We start from the raw sequence: 24629 nt of genomic DNA, 5'->3' as shown, positions 1-24629 counted from the left end.
CTTTAAGTCAAATGTTATTTTTAAAAGACAAAAAGGTTATTACATAATAATAAAGGAATTAATTCACCGAGAAGAGATAACAATTTTAAATATATATGCACCCAACATCTGAGAACATAAATACATAAAGCAATTATTAAATTATCTAAAGAAAGAGGTAGACTACAATACTATAATAATAGGGGGCCTCAACACTCCACTTTTAAAAATAGAGCATCTAGACAGAAAATCAATAAGGGAACATGGACTTGAATTATACTTTAGATCACATGTACCTGACAGAAATATCTAGAATATTCTACTCAACAGCAACAGGATTCACATTCTTCTCAAGTGTATATGGAACATTTCTCCAGGATAGATCACATATTATGCCACAAAACAAATCTTAACAAATTTAAGAGAACTGAAATCAGATCAAGCGGTTTTTCAGAGCACAATGATATAAAATTAGAAATCAATAATAGGAAAAAATCTAGGAAAATACACAAGCATGTGGAAATTGGACAACATGCTCCTAAATAACCAACAGGTCATAGTGTAAATCAAAAAGGAAATTTAAAAATACCTTGCGACAAATTAAAATGGAAACACAACATGCCAAACCTATGGAACGGAGCAAACGCAGTCCTAAGTTGATGAATATCCTACTTTTCCTAATTTGATCAATATACAATTTATAGATGTATCAAAACATCACAGTGCACCCCATGAATATCTACAATTCTGTCTGAATGATTAATGAAAATAAAATAAATATTTAAAAAGGGGAAGTGGAGATTTACAACAACATGGAGAACAATATGCTAAATGAAATAAGCCAAGCAAAGAAAGACAAATACTGTATGATCTCATTTATAGGTGGATAAAGTGGACCTTATGAAGTCCACAAATATATACAGTGGACTCATAAAATTGAACTCACAGAAATAGAGTAGAATGGTGGTTACCAGAGGATGAGCAGGGAAGCTGAAGGAAATGGGGAGCTGGTGACCAAACAGTACAAAGTTTCAGATAGATAGGAGATAAGGTTTTGGGATCTATTGCACATAAGAGTGATTATACTTAATAACAATATATGGTACATTTCAAAGTACAGATGGTCTCCAACTTACAATGGTTCAAGTTATGATTTTTCAACATGAGTTTCCCTTTTAGACTTATAATATTTTCAACTTAGATGAGTTTGTCAGGACATAACCCCATCATAAGCTGAGGAGCATCTGTAATAGGGTACATTTGAAATGTTTCACCATAAAGAACATAGATAAATAAGGTGATTAATATATTAATTAGTTTAACATAGACATTATACATTGTATACATATATCAAGACATCACATTAATTACCTTAAATGCATAAAATTATTTGTCAATCAAAAATAATATTATTAATAGTAAAAATGTACAGTATATCTTTTTGTCCATCACGAAACTTTAATATAAAAACCATTGTGTACAAACTGCTACCACAGCACCATCCATAGAACATTATGACAAAAAGAGATAGCAGGCAGTGAAGGAAAACTGGAGGGGAAGGAATTCAGATTCCTGACTTATTTCTTCATTCATAATCATTCTTGATGCTTGTAAGAGCACATGGATAGAGGGCAAATCAAAATGCAGACAGAAGTGAGCAGGCCTTGAAGTTTCCACTGAGAAGACCAGAATCAGCAAAGTAGCTCTCTCCAACGTTACACACACACACCCTCATCCCATCATCTGGAGAAAGACAAGCCTAGTTAGGAGACGATCGAAAGGTTACTGAAATTGTTATCCAAGAACAACTTCAAGCAGACCAGGGAAATCTGTGAGAAGGTGGTCTTGGTCATCAGTACTCATGAAAGAAAAGTGGTATAATGCCTTTCTGTCAAATATAAAAGGTATGTGGGGAATAAAGAAAGCACTGAAGTTTGAAAGTATTAATTAAGAACTAAAGTGCTTTTATAGGTCTATGGAGTAGAAATAAGGTGATCTTTTGGGGCTGAGTTTAAGAGATTCTCAATATGTGCTCTTTCTTCAAAACTATCTTGGGTATAGATAATATGCCTAAAGTCCTGCAGATAGTACCCTACAACTCTTAAGCAGGTCTGATTATCCTTTTCTCCAGATGTAACAGGAGGCTTGCTGAGGTCCCACTACGGCCCATTGCCAGGACCTAGATTCCCACAGTTAGATGAAATCTATGAGCTTCCTGGGAAGGAAGTTGGGTATGCATCCATGGAGGCTCAGGCCCTTCATAGAAAGGTAGCTCAGAGGTGAAATGTGATTCTGGATTACTATGCCATCTAGCTTATCCATCTCATTGTCCCAACTGACATGAAAACTCTGATTCATCTATACCATGAAATACTACTGAGCAATAAACAATAATAAGTTATTAATACAAACAACAACTTGGATGAATCTGGGTGCTTGTGACTAAGATATTCCAATGGAAAGGATGCCTGGCTGTGAGGTGGATTCTCCAGAAGCTTGTTTTTGACCATGCAATAAACTCCTTCCCATGGTGGTAGATGTAGTGTTGAGGAACAAAGTCACAACCACGTCATCAGACTTTGGGTTGAGGGACAGATTAAGGATGTCAGCCCAAAATACGAATGGAAACCTCCCTTCTTGGTCATGACCAACCAGCCACTGAGTCTAGAATTTCATCTAAATCCACAGTAACTTCTGAACAAACCTAAATGAATTTTCACTCAGACCATCCAACAGGGTCTCACTGTGCCTAAAACAGATCTTAAACTGGAAGGGATTGTGGAAAACAAAAACAAAAACAAAAAACACAAACTTGGATTCTCCAGCCTCAGAATGTTCAGCACTGACAACCTAACTTTTACTTGATTAGGCTGGAGCTGAGACCATGCTGTGCTGGGAGCCAATCATGGTCATCTCTGTTGGGAAGACGGCATTTCTCTCATTCACTCCTGCATCCTCTGGCAGATTAAAATTACGGTGCACATTAGAAACAACACAGAAGACAAATAATCCACATCTCACAGAGTAAATAGGGTCTAATTTGGATTATATGAAAACTACCCGATATATTAACAATAAGCTGCAACAATACTGATGGTTAAATCAGAAACAATGTCTCACAAGGAGTTTTAAATGATACCTTATATTTCTGTGATCTGGTCTAATACAGTGTTTCCCACATCTTTAGAGCATCTTTAATAAAATATATTCTATCAAGATTTATAGGCAATTTTAGCAAAAACAGTGAAAACTGTAACATATGCAGTAGTGAGCTGTAGCACCTTCCAATCCTTTTATAACAGACACGAAATAACAGAAATGGGGATTACTCAGAAAACCATAAGCCTGAAAAATGTCACCTCAATGAAGAAGAGGTCAAATTGCTACTGCCTCTACTTCTTGTTCAGTTAATAATGTTTTTGCTATTAAATAAGAAAGAGCTCTTAGTTGGAACTCAGTTACAAGTAATTTGTGCCAGATTAATAGTTTTATCTACAATTTGTTATTTTATACAAAATAGCTTTAAATGGTTCTTTAATTCCTGATGGGAAAGATGGTAATTTGGCAAGAATAATATTACTTCTGTGACAATAAAAAATCACTGGCTAAAGATTCTAAAACATTTTTGTTTTTGCTATATTCATCTCTCTATGGGTACAATTATATATCTCTACTGTGCCATATGAATATAATTTTTTTCTTTTAAACATTTTGACCAAATGTTTCAACATAAAAATTAAGATATAAAAGAAGAGCTTATGCTTTTAACTATGATTACATCATAGGTAGTGAATTAACACTCCTTCTGAAAACAATTAGACAAGCTGAGTAAATATAAATAAATATGAAAATAAATTAACTTTTCCTAAAGAAGAGTTGCAGAGCTAGCTAGGACTTGTGGAACAAACATCCCAAATAGAGGGAAACCACACAGAAATGAATTGACCTTGCACAAGCCATATTTGCTCTCAAGGCATTTGTCAAGGCAACCAGAACACATAATTCCCAGGTCCTGGTGAAAAGGGATACAGATAAAATTATGTGCCACACCAAGGCATTTGTTAAAATCTTATTGTTTGCAGAGAAAGAAGTAAAACGCTTATCAGAAAGCTGCTGAAAATTAGGGCAGAATATTCAGCAGTCTCACACACACAAATGAGAAGATAAAATTTATTATTCTGGACTCTGCAGGAAGAAAAGACCTTATTAAAGAGTCAAGGCCCACAGGCCCCACAGGTCCTACAACATAGGAACAGGGTCATACAAGGAGTACATAGAGTCTTGTAAAATCTTAAAATTAGTCTCCAGTCATTCTAGCCTGTGATTGGATTAGATGATTTACTCTTATCCTATTTGCTTTCCAGTAGATAGGATGTATCCTCTCTAAAGGAGGGTAACAAAACTTCTACAATTCTTGATACACATTTTTCACTTTTAAATAAAAAAGTATGAGACATTTTAATTTAAAAATTCTTAAGAAACAGACCAGCACATAACCCTGTTATTGGAGTTATCAGCCTCAGACTTTCTACTAAATGTGATATTCAAGAATATTGAGAAATTAGATGAGAAATTTTAAAAATTTTATAAGAGATCTAAAATATAAGAAAATAAATCAAATGGAAATACTAGAAGTGGAAATTTCAATAACTGAAATTATTAATTCAATAAATTAGTTTAAGAGGGTGGAGTAAGGTGATGGAATAGAAGCCTACACGATTCATATTCCTAACACCAAATTATAACAACTATCTGCACACAGAAAAGTACCATCACAAGACACAAAAATCAGGTGAGCAATCACAGTACCTGGTTTTAACGTTATATCATTGAAAGGGGCATTGAGAAGGGTCTGAGAGACAGTCTTAATTGCTGATACCACCCCTCCCGTATCCTATGGCAGTGGGCATACAGTGAGGAAAGTCTTTGCACTTGGAGGAGGGAGAGCACAGCGACAGGTGGACATTATTTTGAACTCAGTGCTGCCCTGCAATAGTGGAGAGTAAGCCTTGCTGGACTCAGCCAGTGCCTGTACACAGAGGGAGCATTTGGATTAGACCTAGCCAGGTGGGAATTGCCTATCCCAGGGGTCAGAACTCAAGTTTCTGGGCAAGCCTTGCCATCATGGGACAAAGTGCTCTGGGGTCCTAGGTAAATGTGAAAGGCAGTCTAGAATGCAAGGACTACAATTCCGAGTGCTAGGCTGGACTCAGAACCAGAGGACTAAGGTGACATGTGACCTGGGGAGACATCAGCTGGAGCAGCTAAAGAAGAGCTTACAACATCCTCCCCCAACCCAAGGCAGCTCACAGGAGCAAAAGTGTCCCCTTCCTTCTGCTCAGGGGGTGGAGAGTAAAGAGTAAAGAGGACTGTGTCTTGTATTGTGGGTACCCACTCAGCCACAGTAGGAGAAGCATTCAAGGCCCTAGCTCCAGATAACATTTCTAGACACACTCTGAGCCAAAAGGAAATCCATTACTTCTGTGAAATAATCCAGTTCCGGCAAGATTCATCACCTGCTGTCTAAAGAGCTCTTGGGCACTGAATAACCAGCAAAAATCCCCAGAGAGTACATGATGGGCCTTGGGCCTTGAGACATGCTGGCTTCAGATGTGAAGATTCCCAGCAATGGTGGCTATTATAAAAGGCTTCCATTTGAGAAAAGCAGAGGGAAAAGTAAAGGGGAAATTTTCTTGCACTTTAGGTACCAGCTTGCACACCGTGGGGCAGAGCAACAAGCAGCCACTTGGGGTCCCTGAGTCCAGGCCTGGGCTCCTAGCATTTCCAGGCCTGTCCTGGGCCAGAAGGGAGCCTGCTACCTCGAAGGATGAGTCCTAGGCTGTGCAGCATTTACCACAAGCTGTGTGAAAAGCTCTTGGGCATTAAGTGAACATTAGCAGTGGCCTGGCAGAACTCCACCATGGGCCAGTGGTGGTGATGCCCACCAGATGAAGCTCCTCTGCCTGCGAAAAGAAGGAAGAGTGGGAAGGACTTTATATTGTGGTCTGACTTTCACCTTAGCTGCAGTAGAATGGAACATCAGGCAAATTCCTAAGACTTTTGACTCTAATCCCTGACTTTCAGAAACCACCTCTGGAGTCACTGAGAGCCTGGGGAATCTCACTGTCCTGGAGAAAAGAACAAAAGCCTGGCCTGCTGATTGCGGAGGCCTAGGACTTTGAGTGAACATAGGTGGTAGCCAGGTGGCAGTTACAGCAGGCCTTGGGCCAGACCCAGTGCTGTGCTGGCTTCATGTCAGACCCAGCAAAGTCCAGTGCTGCTGGCCACAGAAGTGCCTGCACAACCATACCCTCAGTTCCAGCTGGGTCAGCCCAGAAAGAGAGAGACTCTATTTGTTTAGCTGAACGTGAGGGAAAAGAATAACAGTCTCTTCCTGGTAATCCAGAGAATTATTCCAGATCTTATTAAAGACCGCCAAGGCAGGACCTCTACAAGTTTGCAAAAATTTCAGTGATATTGGGCTTGTGATAAAAATTTCAGTGATATTGGGCTTGTCCCTGTGAATAGCTGGAAAGCCTTCTCAAGAAAGATAGGCAAAAACAAGTCTGGACTGTGAAGACTACAATAAACACCTAACAGTTCAATGGTCAGACAGCAAAGAACACCTATAAGCATCAAGAATATGCAGGAAAATATATGACTTCAACAAATGAAATAAATAAGTCACTGGGGACCAATCTTGGAGAAACAGAGACATGTGACCTTTCATGCAGAGAAATCAAAATAGCTGTTTTGAGGAAACTCAAAGAAATTGCAGATAACACAGGAAATGAAGTCAGAATCCAATCATATAAATTTAACAAAGAGATTAAAATAATTGAAAAGAATCAAGCAGAAATTCTAGAGTTGAAAAATGTAATTCACATGTTGAAGAATGCATCAGAGTAACTTAAGAGCAGAACTGATCAAGCAGAAGAATTTGTGAGATTAAAGACAGGCTATTTGAAAATACACAGTCAGAGGAGACAAGAGAAAAAATAATAAAAAAATGAAGTATGCTTATAAGAGGTAAAAAAATAGCCTCAAAAGGGCAAATCTAATAAATTTTGGCCTTAAAGAGGAAGCAGAGAAAGAGAAAGAGATAGAAAGTATATTCAAAGGGATAATATCCAAGAATTTCCCAATCCTAGAGGAAGATATCAACATTGAAGTAAAAGGTTATAGAACACCAAGCAGATTTAAACCAAAGACAACTACCTCGAAACATTTAATATTGAATTCCCAAAGGTCAAGGATAGAGAAATTATCCTAAAAGCAGCAAGAGAAAAGAAACAAATAACATACATGTGAGTCCCAGTACGTCTGGCAGCAGACTTTTCAGTGAAAACCTTACAGGCTGAGAGAGTGGCATGACATATTTACAGTGCTGAACAAAAAATAAAATTATCCTAGAATAGTATAAACAGCAAAACTATCCTTCAAACATGAAGGATAAGTAAAGACTTTCCTAGACAAATGAAAGCTGAGGGATTTCATCAACACCAGACCTGTCCTACAAGAAATGTTAAAGAAAGTTCTTCAATCTAAAAGAAAAGGGTGTTGATGAGCAAGAAAAAAATCATCTAAAGATAAAAAACTCACTGGTAATAGTAAGCACACAGTAAAACACAGAATACCATAACACTGCAATTGTGATGTGTAAATGTCTTTTTAAGTAGAAACACTAAATAATGAAACACTCAAAAATAATAACTATGACAAATTTACAAGACATAGACAGTATAATATGACATAAAGGGAAACAACAGAAAGTTAAGAAGCAGAGGAATAAAGCTAAGTGTAGAGTTTTTATTAATTTTCCTTTTGTGTGTTTGTTTATGCAATCAGTATTGTCATCAATTTAAAATGCTAGATTATAAGATAATATTTGCAAGCCTCATGGTAACTTCAAATTGAAAATCACACAGCAGATACCCTGAAAATACAAACCAAAAACTTAAATCATAACACCATAGAAAACTACCTTCATGGAAAGAAGACAGTGAAAAAGGAAGACCACAAAACAATCAGAAAAAAAAATAACAAAATGGTAGGAGTAAGTCTCCCATCCAAGTATTAACCAAGCCTGACCCTGTTTAGCTTCCAAGATCAGATGAGATTGGGTACATTCAGGGTCACATGGCTGTAGAGTAAGTCTCTACTTATCAATAACAACCTTGAATGTAAATGGAATAAGCTTTCCAATCAAAAGACAGAGAATGGCTGAATGGCTAAAAAAATAAAGTCCCATGATCTATTGCCTACAAGAAACACACTCCTATAAAGATACACATAGACTGAAAATAAAGGGATGGAAAAAGATATTACATGCCAATGGAAATTTTAAAAAAGCAAGCAGGAGTAGCTACACATATATCTAACAAAATAGATTTCAAGACAAAATCTGTAAGAAGAGATAAAGAAGGTCATTATATAATATTAAAGGAGTCAATCCAGCAACAGGATACAATGTGTGTGTGTGTGTGTGTGTGTGTATACACACACACACACACACACACACACACATATACATACATATGCACCTCATTCTAAAGCACCCAGATAGAAAAAGCATATGTATTAGAGCTAAAGAGGGAGATAGACCTCAATACAATCACAGCTGGAGACTTCAACACCCCACTTTTGGCACTGGACAGACCTCCCAGATAAAATATCAACAAAGGAACATCAAACTTAACTTGTGCTATAGGACAAAAAGGCTTAATAGATATTTATAGAACATTTTATCCAAAATCTGCAGAATTCACATTCCTTGCTTCAGCCCATGGATCATTCTCAGGAACAGGCCATAAGTTAAGTCACAAAACAAGTTTTAAAACATTCAAAAAATTGAAGTAATATCAAGCATCTTCTTTCATCACAATGGAATAAAACAACAAATCAATAACAGGAGGAATTTTGGAAACTATTCAAACACATGGAAATTAAATAATATGCTCCTGAATGACCAGTGCATCAATAAAGAAATTAAGAAGGAAATTGAAAGATATCTTGAGACAAATTACAATGGAAACACAATAAACCAAAACATATGGGATACAGCAAAAGCAGTACCAAGAGGAAAGTTTATAGCTGTAAGTGCCTACATCAGAAAGAGGAAAAACTTCAAATAAATGATTTAAGGATGCTTCTTACAGAACTAGAAAAGCAATAGCAAACTAAACCCAAAATTAGTAGAAAAAAAGAAAGAAAGATCAGAGAAGATAAATGAAATTGAAATTAAGAAGAAAATACAAAAGATCAATGAAACAAAAAGTTTGTTTTTTGAAAAGATATACAAAACTGACAAACCTCTGGCCTGACTAAGAGAGAACATCCAAATAAATATATTTAGAAATGGAAAAGAAGACATTACAATTGATATTGCAGAAATCCCAAGGATCATCAGTGGCCGTTATGAGCAACTACATGCCAATAAATTGTAAAATCTAGAAGAAATGGACAAATTCCTGGACACATACAACCTACCAAAATTGAATCATGAACAAATGCAAAACCTGAATATACCAATAATAAGTAATGAGATCAAAGCTGTAATAATAAAGTCTCCCAGTAAAAAAAAAAGCCCAGGATCTGATGGCTTCGCAGTTGAATTCTACCAAACATTTAAAGCAGAACTGATACCCATACTACTCAGACTATTCCAAAAAACTGAGGAGGAGGGAATACCTCCAAACTCATTCTACAAGGCTAGTATTACCCTGATATCAAGACCAGACAAAGACGCATTAAAAAAAGAAAAGAAAACTGCAGGCCAGTACCTCTGATGAATATTGAGACAAAAATCCCCAACAAAATATGAGCAAACTGAATTAAATGATACATTAGAAAGGTCATTCATCATGACCATGTTGGATTTATCCCTGCAATGCAAAGATGGTTCAACATACACAAATCAATCAGTGTGATACATCATATCAACTAAAGGGTTAAACCGTGCTAAAGGGTAAAAACCATATGATCACTTCAATTGATTCTGAAAAAGTATTTGATAAAATTCAACATCCTTCATGATAAAAACTCTCAAAAAACTGCATATTAGAAGCAATATACCTCCACATAATAAAAGCAATATATGACAAACCCACATCTAGTATCATAGAAATGGGGAAGAATTGAAAGTGTTTCTACTAAAATCTGGAACATGACAAGGATGCTCGCTGTCATAACTGTTATTCAACATAGTACCTAAAGATTCCACCATAAAATTATTAGAATTGATAAACAAATTCAATAAACTTGCAGGATACAAAATTACTGTACAAAAATCAGTAGCATTTCTATATGCCAACAGTGAACAATCTGACAAAGAAATAAAAAAGTAATCCCATTTGCAATAGCCACACATAAAAATAAATACCTATGAAATAACCAAGGAAATGAAAGATCTCTACAATTACGACTATAAAACACTGATGAAAAAAATTAAAAAGGACACCAAAAATGGACAGATATTTCATTTTCATGGATTGGAAAAATCAATACTGGTAAAATGTTCATACTACCCAAAGAAATCTACAGATTCAATGCAATCTCTTTCAAAATACCAATGACATTCTTCACAGAAACTGAAAAAAATATTCTAAAATGTATATGCAACCACAAAGACCCAGAATTGCCAAAGCTATCCTAAGCAAAAAGAACAGAACTGGACGAATCACGTTGCTGACTTTGAATTATACTATAATGCCATAGTAACCAGAACAGCATGATACTGGCATGAAAACAGACACTTAAACAAATGGAATAGAATAGAGATCCCAGTAACAAATCTACACACCCACAGTGAACTAATTTCCAACAAAGATGCCAAAAACACACACTGGAGAAAGGACAGTCTTTTCAATAATGATACTGGGAAGCTGGATATCCATATGCAGAATAATGAAACTAGATCTTTATCTCTCATCATATACAAAAATCAAATCAAAGTAGCTTGAAAATTTAAATATGAGACCTCAAACTATAAAGCCACTTCAAGAAAACTTTGGAGAAACTCTTCAGAACATTGGGCTGAGAAAAAATGTTTTGAGTAATACCCCACAAGCACAGACAACCAAAGCAGAAATGGACAAATGGGATCACATCAAGTTAAAAAGCTTCTGCACAGCAAAAGAAAAAATCAACAAAGTAAAGAGGCAACCCACAGAATGGGGGAAAGTGTCCTCAAACTACCCATCTGACAAGGGTTCAATAATTAGGATATATAAGAAGTTCAAACAACTCTATAGGTAAAACTCTAATAATCTGATCAAAAACAGGCAAAAGATTTGAACAGATATTTCTCAGAAGAAGACATACAAATGGAAAACAGGCATACGAAAAGGTGCCCAACATTATTGACTATCAGAGAAATGCAAATCAAAACTACAATGAGATATCACCTCACCCCAGTTAAAATGGCTTCTGCGGCCGGGCCGGTGGCTCACGCTTGTAATCCCAGCACTTTGGGAGGCCGAGGCGGGCGAATCACGAGGTCAGGAGATGGAGACCACGGTGAAACCCCGTCTCTACTAAAAATACAAAAAAAAATTAGCCGGGCGTGATGGCGGGCGCCTGTAGTCCCAGCTACTCGGAGAGGCTGAGGCAGGAGAATGGCGGGAACCCGGGAGGCGGAGCTTGCAGTGAGCCGAGATCGCGCCACTGTACTCCAGCCTGGGTGACAAAGCGAGACTCCGTCTCAAAAAAAAAAAAAAAAAAAAAAAAAGGCTTCTCTTCAAAAGGCAGACAATAACAAATGCTAGAGAAGATATGGAGAAAAGGGAACCCTCATACATTGTTGGTGGGAACAATGTACATTAATACAACCACAATGAAAAACAGTTTGGAGATTCCTCAAAAAACTAAAAATGGACCTGCTGTATGATCCAGCAATTCCAGCAATCCCACTGCAGGGTATATACCCAAAATAAAACATATCAGTATATCGAAAAGATATCTACACTCCCATGTTTGTTTTAGTACTTTTCACAATAGTCAAAATTTGTAAGCAACCGAAGTATCCGTCAACAGATGAATGGATAAAGAAAATGTAGTACATATAAACAATGAAGTACTATTCAGCTATAAAAAAGAATGAGATCCTGTTATTTGCAAGAACTTGGATGGAACTGGAGGTCATTATGTTAAGTGAACGCTCGGAAACACAAATGTTACATGTTCTCACGTAATTGTGGGATATAAAAATCAAAACAATTGAACACATGGAGATAAAGAGCAGAAGGATGATTACCAGAGGCTGGTATGGGTAGTGGGGGTTGAAAGGGAGTGGGGACGGTTAATGAGCACAAAAAATAGCTTGAAAGAATGAATAATATGTAGTATTTGATATCACAACAGGGTGACTAAAGTCAAACTAATTTAATTTTACATTTAAAAATAACTAAAAGGGCATAAATGGGTGGTTTGTAACATAAAAGATAAATGGTCAAGTGAACAGACGCCCCATTTTCCATGATGTGATTATTACTGACTGCATGCCTGCATCAAAATATCTCATGTACCCCATAAATACATAGACCTACTAACTACCCAAAAAATTAAAAATAAAAAAATACAAAATGAATAAATAAATCTGTTTACAGATAGGACATGGTGAAAAAAGAGGATTCATAAATGGGAAGAGAGAGCTCTAAATAAAATATACAGATTACAACACAGAGAACAAAAATAAATGGAAAAAGCATTAAAAGAAAAAGTAATGTTTACTAGAACATGACATAGTGTGAAAAGCTACATACATCTTTATTTGGAGGTCTTAAGAAGAGAAAAAATGAAGGTCAAAGCTATATCTAAAGAGATAGTGACCAAAATTTTTCTAAAAGTAGTGAAAGACAGGAAGCCATGCTTTAAAAATGGTCCAAATGTCAAACAGTAGAAATAAAAGGACACCATCTAGACACATAATTGGATAACTGCTGATAATAAAAGAGTAAGAGAAAACATAAAAACAGCAAAAAGAAAACACACATTAACCTCAAAGAGCATCATCAGACTCACAACTCACTTCTCAACAGAAATGGTAGAAGTTGAAAGTCAATTTAACAGCATTTTGAAAGCTCTGAAATAAAATGAATTTTCAACCTAGAATACTCTAGCTAATGAAAGTAACTTTAAAAGTGAGGTTAAAAGAAAAACATTTCAATCACACAAAAATAAAAAATTCATTGTCAACATACTCGCACTGAAACATATACTAAAGAGAACTCTTAATCTGTGAAGATACATGTTGGTACTAGAAGGAATAGATGTCATCTAGAAAAACATCTGTGATATCTGTGATTATAAAAATTAAAAATAAAACTAAAATAGAAAATAAAACATACTAACCATTACTTCTGAAAAAATAAAAAATCATCTATCCTGCTCAGGCTCCCCACCCCCACCCCCATGCACATGTGCTGGTGCATAGAAATTATATATTTTAAAAGATAAACATACCATCCTCCAATTTATTTCAACTTACTTCAGGGTAAGAAGTAAAGACAAAAATAGCTCATCAAACATACTGATAAATATTTTGCATTGTTTTGTCTTACATTTATATTTCTGGCAACTAGCAAATGCTTTCAAAATACCATGCTGCTAAGAGTTTAGAAAAATGAACTGAAAGTACTTATTGCATGAATTAAAATTAAAATGTTAAACTGTTTTTAAAATAAACTATTAATGGTGATTAACGACATCAGTAATATATCAAGTATTTTGCTATTTTAGACAGGACATTTGAAAATATTCGTATGGTGAATATCTTTAATACTTTTCCTTAGGATTATATTGAGCACTCATTTTAGTATAAAACACTCAACCCCACCACCAACCATGTAATGATATTATCTTCCTAATGCCCTAATAGAACAATAGATCATTTTTCTGAAGCACAATAGACTAAATTCAACGTGCCTTTTCTGTACACAAAGGGACAATATAAATCTCCTTTCTTAAAATCTTTTTGTTTACGCCTTTCTTCATGTAAAACTTTCTTAAATAGACTAGGAAGAAATGTCTATATCCAACCTATGGAGAACAAAGAAATCAATAATGGGATTTCATCAGAAGGCATAATTCAATCAAGGTTGTAATTCCATCTCACCATGAAAACATGACCTTACCACAATTTTATAAATGTGCATAAATATGGATGTTCACCATATGTACCACCTACCTATGGAAGTACCCTACTATGGTTGAGGCAGCAGGGAATGTGAATTCATATATGGCAGCTCCTCTGTCATAAGCTTCCAATCCCAGGTCCAATTAGACAATTGAAAATTCCCATTTGTAGGACTGATGGAGTGCTAGCAGCATATACTATTGAAGAAACAAAGGGTATGTGAAACCCTTTGAGCAGTCGCTGTCTTCGGTTTACTTATGTATCTATTTCATTATATTTAAAATAATCCAGATGAATTTCAGGCAGAACCTGAAACACTTCTAAAATCAACTGAATTCCAGTGTATTTTATGAGTAGAGGGTCTCATTAATCACATTAAATATTTGACAATAATCCTTTTATATATCAAAGATGAAAAGATCTCATTTTGACTCTCAAAACCAGAAGCATTATAAGAAAGTAGATTATGTTTTAAAAAACTTCATTTAGATAAACTGAAATGAATTAGGTTATATGCTTCAGATATACTAAGTTATTCAAAAATTGATCATTGCAAGTGCTCGATTTGTTTACTTTTTCTCAATTGGATTGTATATTTACTTTGTAGATATTTACATTTTTAAAAAATCAGAGGCTAAAATGTTACAATTTAAAAACAGATCTTTTGCACTTGATGTTGCCAATAATTATTGCCATTAACTATTAATCTAAAAATGAGCAATTTTCACTTTTTAATTATATACAATATTTCAATTACAGCAAGGTAGTAACTGGTAAGAAAGTACTTAAGTATACCAGTAAGTTCTGCTTTAGGTTCTGATTTTAGTGGTTCATTGCTAAATACAATAGAATGCAAAGCAGTTCTTATTCTTCAGGTTAAAATTGTTGACATTTTTATATGATGGAAAAATATTTATCATAAATACTGTTACAATGAAATGTTATTTATTAAAGCTTCCTTTATTCATGAAAGGGCAAAATCATTTGCTGGTTCACTTTGTTCCAAGAACGTGCTGGAGTGCTAAATGAAAATGTGCAGTTCAGCTCCAAGTAGCTTGCACATTACAAATCAAAATGTTAAGCCGTGAGGTTAAAATGAAACAGATAAGCAAGTAACACTTTCCCCAGTGCCAACATCTCTTTTTATACAGCACATGCAAAGGGACATATCTTTAAATGTTCTTTGTCCTTTATTTTAGAGGCTCTCAGATGCTTAGAGGTAGGCACTCTAATTATTTTGCATGATAACCCTCAGAAAGCAAAACATTCTGGTACCATTAGTAGTCCTAGGAATGCAGGTTCCAAGGTTCCAATAATGGTTTTTTTTTTTTTTTTAAAGATGAATGTATCTAGTCCAGTCCCTTCTTTGCTTTCAAGACAAAAGGCCATGAGAAAGGTAGTCTATTTCTAGGTTTTCAATAGACGTAGCTGTAGACGGAGGAGCCCATGGGAAAACACTAACAGTGGGCCCTGAGTACTCCTAGATTTCTCTAACATTGATCTGACCTTCTAAGAATCTCTTAAGCCAAAATCTCTACTGTCTCTAGAGAAAGGGGTAGGGTGGTGAGAATCCAGGTCATTATATCCCTAACTATAAAAGTGCCTTCTTAGGTTTGCTTCCTTGGTTCCATGTGGGGTAAGGTAACATGTGACTGTAACACCAAAAATCCAACCAGACTTTGGCAAACAACTTACCTCTTAAAATACATAGCCTGTGAATGGCAATTTGGTAATATCTATGTATAAAAGGAAAACACTGTTTTTAATAGTGTCAATAATGCTATTTAAATTTAACATGGATTTACAGTCAAAAAACTTAAGTCCTACTCTTATGGAAAACAGTAATTAGTGGCAAAAAGGATATATTTAGATTTATTTCACCATGGCCCAAAGTTTTTGTTTTGTTTTGTTTTGTCTTTTAAATGTCAAGTATGGACTCTACTCATTGTAATATGATTTATGTTATTTATTTAATGAGTTCACAGTCGTCATGGGAAAGGATCAGGAGAAAATAAGGTTGCCAAATATGTTTTAGATAATATAGGACACTGGAGTATGATAAGAGGCTTATAAACAAACTTTGCTTAAAATATTAAAGAAAAAGGAAAATATGTCTTATTCATCTGTGTATCCTCAGAATCTAGCCGAGTGACTGTTATGTATTAAGACCTCAGTAAAGTGTGTGCTTGTGTGTGTGTGTGTATGTGTGCATATGTGTAGACAGAGAAATACACAGTCATGCATCACATAACAACATTTTGGGCAACAATGAACTATATACAGGATGGTGGGCCCATAAGATTATAATACTGTATTTTTACTGTACTTTTTCTATGTTTAAATACACAAATACCTACCATTGTATATTTACAGTTGCCCACAGTATTCACTACAGTAGCATGCTACACAGGTTTGTAGCCTAGGAGCAATAGGCTATTCCATATAGCCTGGGTATGTAGTAAGCTCTACCATCTAGGTTTGTGTAAGTACACTCCGTGACGTTCGTGCAATGATGAAATTGCCTAATGATGCCTTTCTCAGGACGTATTTGATGTATGACTGCATGATCTTATAGAAAGATTTAGGGGGCCTACTTAGAAACATACTTTTAAATAAGATGATCTTCCACGTCATTCATTGCAAATCTAACAATTTTATAGGGACACTGACATATTCACAAACAAATCCTGTGGTCATATATGGGTTACTCTATACTATCTGATGATAATTTGTGTCTCACACTCAGAAGCAGTCTCCCACTCTTTATTACTTGTTATTTACTGTTATTACATATATGTTTGTGTGTTTACACATACATATATATATGTTGTATACACATATGTATTATATTCCTGTACATATTGGGCTCTAGATGAAATTAGAGAAGACCCAACTCTGCTTGTCAAACTGCAACTACCACAAAAGAGCATTCATTTAAAGTGTGACCTCAGTGTGATTCAGGACATGCAGCTTCACTTTACCTTAGAATGAAAAAGATCTTTACATAAAAAGAAACTCATGCTGTCATAAATGGTGGAGATGATTGTATGTAAATCATGATAGATTCTCTGTTTTTCACTCCATGTACACTATGCCTGTCCTCTCATCCCTCCATTGTATTTTTGGAGATTCATATTGGTGTATGATCGGCTATTTGAATGAACAGTGTATTAAATTAAACAGGTTGAGCGTAGCAGCTGACGACAGACCAATTCAATCATCTATGCATTCATTTATTTCACTCATCTATTCAAAAAGCACATAGTCAGCACTATTATACTAATTCTGTGAAAATAAAAATTACAATGTGTTATGAACTATGATCCTGGTATGCAAACTGTGTTATTTCTCCACTATCATTTAGAGATGAAATGCATTAAAAATGTAGCAGAGTATCTGAACACTTTTCATAATCTGATTTGTAAAAACTCTATTGTCAATGAAGTAGAATGAAAAGAACTAAAAAAAAAATCCATCATGCCACCCACAATGGGACATCATGTATTGTCAAGTCTTTGAAATGCACTCTCAACTTAATTTCCAAATATCACTCCAAAGAAGTCTCTGGCTTTCTTTAGTTCAGTAAGCATTCCTGAGAAACACTTGTATCTGTCCTCTTTCAACTCTAACTACTCCTCTCATAGTGTAATGGAACAAAAGCCCTCTTTTAAGAATTCTGGCACAGTACCACTTAACTGAAACACATTAATAACTGGTTATATAAATCCTATAAAAATAAGCATTATAGAGTAAGTAGCTGACTGAAAGTTAAGTTTATTGAATAATGGTGGGTAAATTATTTTTGTAACATAAGAAATAATATGGTACTCAATATATTGTATAAGTGCAACATTATCACAATTGGCATCATTATATAAAAATATGCTAAAAATTTAGCCAAAAGTACAGTATTATGAAAGCATAAAATACATTAATTTTGTCAATTATGAAGCATAGTATTTATGGCACTCTAATTCAGTTACAAACTCACACAGTCTTGAAAATCCTCCGGTTTTCTTTAAAAAGTGTACTGTCTAGATCTGGAGACAGACCTTTGCCAACCTGCAAGACAGAATATAACAAGCTCTTTGCTTGTATTTATACTTGGGACATCTGGAGAAATGAAGGAAACTTTCAAGGAGATGGTCATATTGGATGTAACTAGGCACTAACTAGGCACTAACCAGGCTTTAGTGCCTGAAGAATATTTTAAACAGAAACAAAAAGGTAGAAGTTATTCTAGACAGAGGGAGCTTTGCCGGAAAATGCAACAAAAATGAAAAGCTTATGTGTGTGCCATTCATCTATTGATTCAATTATTCATTTACTAATATTCAGCAAATATCTACTGAATGGATAAGATTTTAGTGGTAATTTTTGTAATGGTATTATATATATTAAAAGAAATTATTCCTTCAACCACAATGTCAATAGGTTTTGGACACAATCCTGTCAGCGCAAATGCATATATATGTTTAGTAAATATCATGACAAATTCAGCTAATCGATGTCTTTTGGGATGCATGAATGAGAGCTCCTCCCAAATACCAAGGGACATTAAAATAATTAGAAAATTAAAATTTCAGGTAAAACTAAAACGAATACACTTGTCTAGAAATTTTACATAACATTGATAAGATGTAGTATAAACCTGACATGTCCTAGCATGACCTTTTTTTAATAAAGACATTCTATTACCAGCTTACAGATGGTCAAAAGGTTAGAATGATAACTTTTTATTTATAAATTATAAGCTCATGAGTCTAAAAAGTTATAATCTTGAGCTTTGTTCATAAAAACAAACTTTTTTTTCTTTTTACATGTATTAGATTTATATTTAAGAAAAAGAAAGGAAGTATTTTGAGTTCATCCTGCTCAAGATAAGTAGCTTATCTCTTGCTCTGCTTCAAAACTGATGGAACTTTAACAGACTATTGTTTCAAATTCTATCCCCATGATGGGGACAGTTGTTTAGGTTCCAATGTTATAATATTTTTGAAATTCAAGAAATAAATAGCTGAAAAAATGAATTTATGAAACTTGTTAAGAGATTATTGATTGTATTTTAGAAACTGCAAGAATTAAGCAAAAAGAGTGTAGTCTTTACCATCAGGTAGACGTAGTACCTGATAGTAAAATTTGATATACTTCAAATCCTGCATTCCCACAAAGCAATTTTGTGATTTTCATACATTTCATTTTTCTCGGGTTGTTAAAATGTGATAATAATACTTGAGTTTCAAGGTAGATGTTAAGATAACAATGAAAAATAGCTTTCTTTTTCAAAGTTTCTTGCATAGTGCCAAGTGTACATTAAATTCTGATAAATATTGGCCCATTTTTCCTCTTTTTTTTCACAATATGTCCTGTTTCAGGTAGATTTCAACTCTTGATAGTATTTGCTTGAAGTAATTTTTCAACATATTTCAAAATCTAACAGCAAACCACAGACAGAATATAATGAATGAATATCTGATTCATTTAATTTCACTGTCTCTCAAAAAGAATGCAGTGTGCTAGATAAAGCTATCAAGGCATATTTTTAAATTAATGTTTTAATTAACATTTCTAATTTAATATGTATCACTGTGTCCATGTGTCACATAGTGTCTCTCAAGAAGTCATTATTTTATGATGCTGCTATATTTTTAAAAAGAGAGATAAAACCTACACTAATATTAATAGGATATTACATTATTACATAGTTTAGTTACAATAGTAGATCAAGTTCTGAAACTATTTCTTTCTTATTCTATTAAAATTAAACAACTTTCAGGAGGGTCGTTTAGATTTTTTAAACATTTAAATACATCACTTAATTTGCTAAATAGTTCATGAAACCACATGGTTTTGAATTAATACATTTTCAATGTGCATGCCTTTAATTTTCAGTTTCTCAAATAAATGTTGTCTTTCCCTAAATGTATTTTTTGCATCATAAAGTTATGTTGACAATACTGATGTTCTCAAAAATTAGGTCTATATTTGTACTGATTAAAAAGACACAGCCATGATATTATATCCCTGATCAAAATATCCTCAAATCTCTTAAGATATCGCGGTGTCAATGCCTCTGGACTGGTTAGAAATAGAAAACACGAGGAGGAAGATAGTTCTAAATCAACTCTTCATTGTAACTAGATAGAAACAAATTCCTAATTAAATTTGGGTTGAATCGAACCAGTTTTAATGTTTATTTTTTTGGGGGGGGTATAGGGTATAAATTCGGTGAAAAGGCAAAGTTTTTATTCTGAGCTGTCTCCTCAACCTCATTTTTAATGAGGACCAAATAATCATGGTGGGGTTTCCATTGGCATTAAAGAGGTCAATAACACTGGTTCCAATTGAGTCCAGGCAATTCAATTTCTAAAGTCAAAGTGCACATTAGAATTTGATTTCACAAGCTATATGGCAATGATGGTTTTGGAAAAAGGAAAATTTAATAGTTTATTGTATTTTCCCTTTACCTGACATTATTTTCAAAAATACAACAATTATATTTTCATAAAATATTCAGTCCTTAATTTTATAGTTCTAGCTACTGCTTAGTATTTATCATATATCTGTCTTTACTTATGTATCTATACTAACTTTAAGCACTGATAGTTACAATACTTACTATTTGAACAAATGTGTGCATATTTTTATTTTTGTTCCAATACATGCATCGATCAGAAAAGAGAAATTATTTCAGTTTTCAGCTGCTAAATATAATGCTGATCATCTGAATTGCCATAAATAATCCTGGCAGTTAAACATGAAGGTATAAAAATATAACAGACTATTTCCAAAAATACACATTTAAAAGTAGTTTTAATTCAGTGGGATTAAAATCAGTGCATCTTAAAGGGGGTTATTATATTTCAATACAAATGTAATTATGTTTACCACAGAATATGCTGATAGCATTTGACTAGATACGTTTATTACTTTGAAATCATAAAAGAAAAATTAAAAATAATGATTGTCATTGTTTCTATCTTTCATCTACAGTTCAGAAACAGCAATTTTTCTAAGCTTAGTTATTACAGTGAAGTTTTTAACAACATCTAGTTCACAAAAATAATGATAGACACAGCCATCCAAATATTGAAAAATAGCCAATGTAAATTCCAGATTCCTTACCAATTAAAATGATGTAATAGTTTATAAACATAAGTTGTTGTTTTTTAATATTTATTTAGCTTTGGATTCCTAAATGAGGATGTTGAAACAGATAACTTTTCAGTCCTATAGATGGCTGTAGTTCTCCATGGAGCATAAGTTAGAAAGTTAGTTTGAAATGTGTGTATAGAATAAGACATTAAAATTTCCTCTAATGAGAAAGAATATAAGGATTGCTTCTGTTATTTCCTATTAATACATAGTATGAATTGATCAAGGTTATTTTATATGAAAAGTTATTTGGTTTCTTACTGGTTTAATAACCAAAATAGCTATCAAATTCAAAGAGAACTTTAACTCTGTCATAGAGTTTTTTATGCAGTTTTATCTTGACCTTTTGGAAATAAGTGCAACAGAAAAATAAATAATATAACAATTACAAAATTTTAAAGGTTATAAGTAATGAAAATCTATTCCAACTCATATATCTTTCAGAATGACCAGTAAGCAAGTAAATTGAAATTGATCTTACTGCTTTTTTTTTCCCCCTTAAACATTTAAGGAGGATGTTTCCTGGCCAATAGTGTCCAGGTGAATAAAGGTAGGTGTTACGAATATAATTTTAAATAGCAAACCCAACACAATGATGAAGATTTCAACATTTTAACATCTCCACCCACTCTTACTCTCAATGTCTAATTTAGAGTTTTACCAAAAAACACCCCAAACCAAAAAACCCTCCAGTAAACCTTTTGCTTAAAGAATTTGTAATATTCTTTGTGCTGTGATTATGTACTGTGAAAGGAAAGGAAGAAATTATATGAGCTCTGAGAGGCGGTGTTTTATTAAAACTGAAAAAGTTTTACAAGTCTGTCTTTTTTTTTTTTTTTTTTAATAAAACCACTAAAGCTTCCTTCTGTCTCCTCCTACTCCTTTGGCTTGGTGCTTACTCCTTAAGCAACTTGCTGCATTTTATAGCTATGGAATTTCACTGGGAAGGGCCTCCCTAAGAAGCCATGTGAACAGGGATACACCATAGTGGATACACCATAGTGAATGCAGGCAGACAAGATAAGAGATCTCTTTCCTCAGCTCTCCTAAACCCTCGATGCCTTTCCAGTACTCTCTTGTCTCTAGTCACAAAAGACAGCTGACTTCACAGCTGGAACAACAAGTTGTGCGGTGAATCCCAGTGATTTAACCAAGTAGCAAACCGGCTCATTGGCTTCATTGGCTTCATTGGAATCTCGGTTGCCAGGCGAACTCGGAATCACTAGCCTGGGTAGGGCAACACAGATAAAAGTGTTTCTGTTTCTTGACAGAGAATGAAAACGACGCAGAATGTAATCGATCGGTAGAATATTGATCACTTTCCTTCCTTCGTGACCCTACTTTAAGTGACGGAGAGCTAAGGCCTCGCTTATATGCACCCAGGTGCCCCCGAGATCTCCATTTTCCCCAAATGCATAAAAGGCTAAAAACGGCCACCTTCCCCAGCACCACGGCGTGGCTGCAGCTCTTTTGTTTACCATGTAAGTCACACCGGGGGTTCACTCCTCGCCCTCTCCCCTGCGTTAAAGCCGGGTGCGGTGGAAGGCTCAGGAGCACCCCCGAACTCCTGCTCAGCCCGAGTCAAGCACCGAAAGCTTCACAGGTTTTTCTCCTGAGCCTTGAAGCGAAACCTTTTGAACTCCTAACCCCCCGGGGACGTCCGCCTCCCAGAAGAGAGCCGGCTTCCCAGGCAGCTCAGGAAACTTAACCGGGATCCCAGAAAGGAGGCGGGGTGCAGCCCCGGTGGAGCGGAGCTCCGAGGCGACATCCTCTTTACCTGCAAAGTTGCAATCTTCGGGCCGAAGTGACGGGATCCGAGGACGGACGGCGCGGGTGCCCTGCGGGGTGACAGCACGCCCGGCAAATTCCCGTGGAATTCCCTTAGTCGCTGCCGAGTTTTGGAGCATTCCAAGGAAAACGAACGAAGCTGGAGCCCACGCAGCTGGCATCGAACTGGGCGGAGGGAGGATGCTCTGAAAGCGAAGCCGTGGGAGGCGGGGGAGGGGCGGCCCGGGAGGGGGAGGTAAGAACCTCTCCCACCCCCGCCCGCACCGATCCCTCTGGATAAAGTTAGGAGTTCCCACGGCTGACAGCGGATGAGCCCGGAGAAAGGCACCCCGCCCTCCGTCCCTGGCGGCTGCCGGGCTCGGGGTCCGCACAGACCGCGCTGGAAAGGGACAGTCCGGGAAGATGCGCGTCCCACGCACCACACTGCCCGGAGGTGGAGGAGACCCGCGCGCTGACAGGAGCTGACGCCGCGTCCCCAGCTCGTCCCCCCTCGAATAGCCTCCACCTACCGGGGCCAACTGCTTGAGGTCAGCCAGTGGGCAGGGGAGCTCACCACCAGCCAGCCGTCATCCAGCCGAGTCGGTGGCGAGAATCCACCCTGTGGTCCTGGATGCAAGCCAGACACACCTCCGGGCTTAGGGCGGTCTCTGCAGGCGTGTTGGATTTCAGGGCGTTCCCACACCCAGCTTTTGAACGCCCTGCTCCCAGCCCGGTAAACAGGCACCCACGAGGCCCGCCGCCGGACTGGAAGAAGTAGCCCCCTGCAACTCTCAAAGCTTCTCCCACTCCCGCTCCTCTGGGCGCCTGGCACCCCCTCTCCTGTCCTCAAGGTGTCAGACTTCCCTTGCAAGAGCTGGAAGATGCGGCTCGCCACTAGTGTCAACAATCAAAACAGTCGCAATGAATAAATGAGGAGCCACAGCCTTCCAACCACCCCCCCACCCAGCTTGGTCTTTCCAAAAGGCATAGGAAATCAGCAAGTTTCCACCAAATATACCAAAACCCTAGGACGCGAGCCAGCCTAAGGGTGCAAGGTTCTGCGGCCGCAGATGATGTGCGTGTGTGCGTGTGTGCGAGTGTGTGTGTGTGTGTTACTGGTACCAGCTTACTGAGAGTGAGGTTTCAAGATAAACGTTATCTCTTGTCCAATCTCTGTAGTGTTCACGTATGAAAATAAGATTAAAGTACAGAGAGGAATACACACACACACAAACCACACATACACACTATTGGCAAAGTTAGCAATAACACTTGCTGTAACTGCAACACGGTGATTCCCAGCTTGTCACTCGGAAAGGCTTAATTGGTTGTGACCCCAGGACGCAGAGAAAGACAGAGTTCATGTGGAGCCCTTGAGGAATCCTAGCTGGCAATTACCCTCCTCGAGACTCTGTTTCTACCTGATTGCCCTTATTTTCTGAAAGCCCTGAGGTCAGCTGCTGGTCTCTGATTGTATCCCAGCAGATGCCTGATTCAGCTTCCAGTCTGCGCAAAAGCTTAGGAGCAACCGTTTTCTCCTGTCCCAACCACGTTGTTACACCTGGGAAGCTGTGCTGTGCCGACTGCAAGGAGG

General features: G+C 36.4%; 1 protein-coding gene across 9 annotated transcripts in view; it reads right to left on the bottom strand.

The window, feature by feature from the left end:
- The window catches only part of TRPC4 (transient receptor potential cation channel subfamily C member 4), a 238833-nt gene extending 214971 nt beyond the window's left edge, over positions 1-23862 (bottom strand). For 5 of the 9 annotated variants that reach the window (XM_012501950.2, XM_030818500.1, XM_030818501.1 and 2 more), the window contains exon 1: positions 23046-23223. The gene's annotated coding sequence lies outside the window, so the exon portion shown is untranslated. Of the gene's footprint in view, positions 1-23045 lie in introns of all 9 variants that reach the window. The other 4 variants (XM_012501951.2, XM_003270296.3, XM_012501952.2 and 1 more) reach the window with 2 other exon arrangements.
- Positions 23863-24629: the final 767 nt, after the last annotated feature.

The sequence above is a fragment of the Nomascus leucogenys genome, chromosome 9 (assembly GCF_006542625.1).
Source record: "Nomascus leucogenys isolate Asia chromosome 9, Asia_NLE_v1, whole genome shotgun sequence".
In the NCBI taxonomy this organism is placed as follows: Eukaryota; Metazoa; Chordata; class Mammalia; order Primates; family Hylobatidae; genus Nomascus; species Nomascus leucogenys.
Note: the sequence above shows the minus strand (reverse complement) of the source record. Positions and strands in the feature narration are given on the sequence as shown.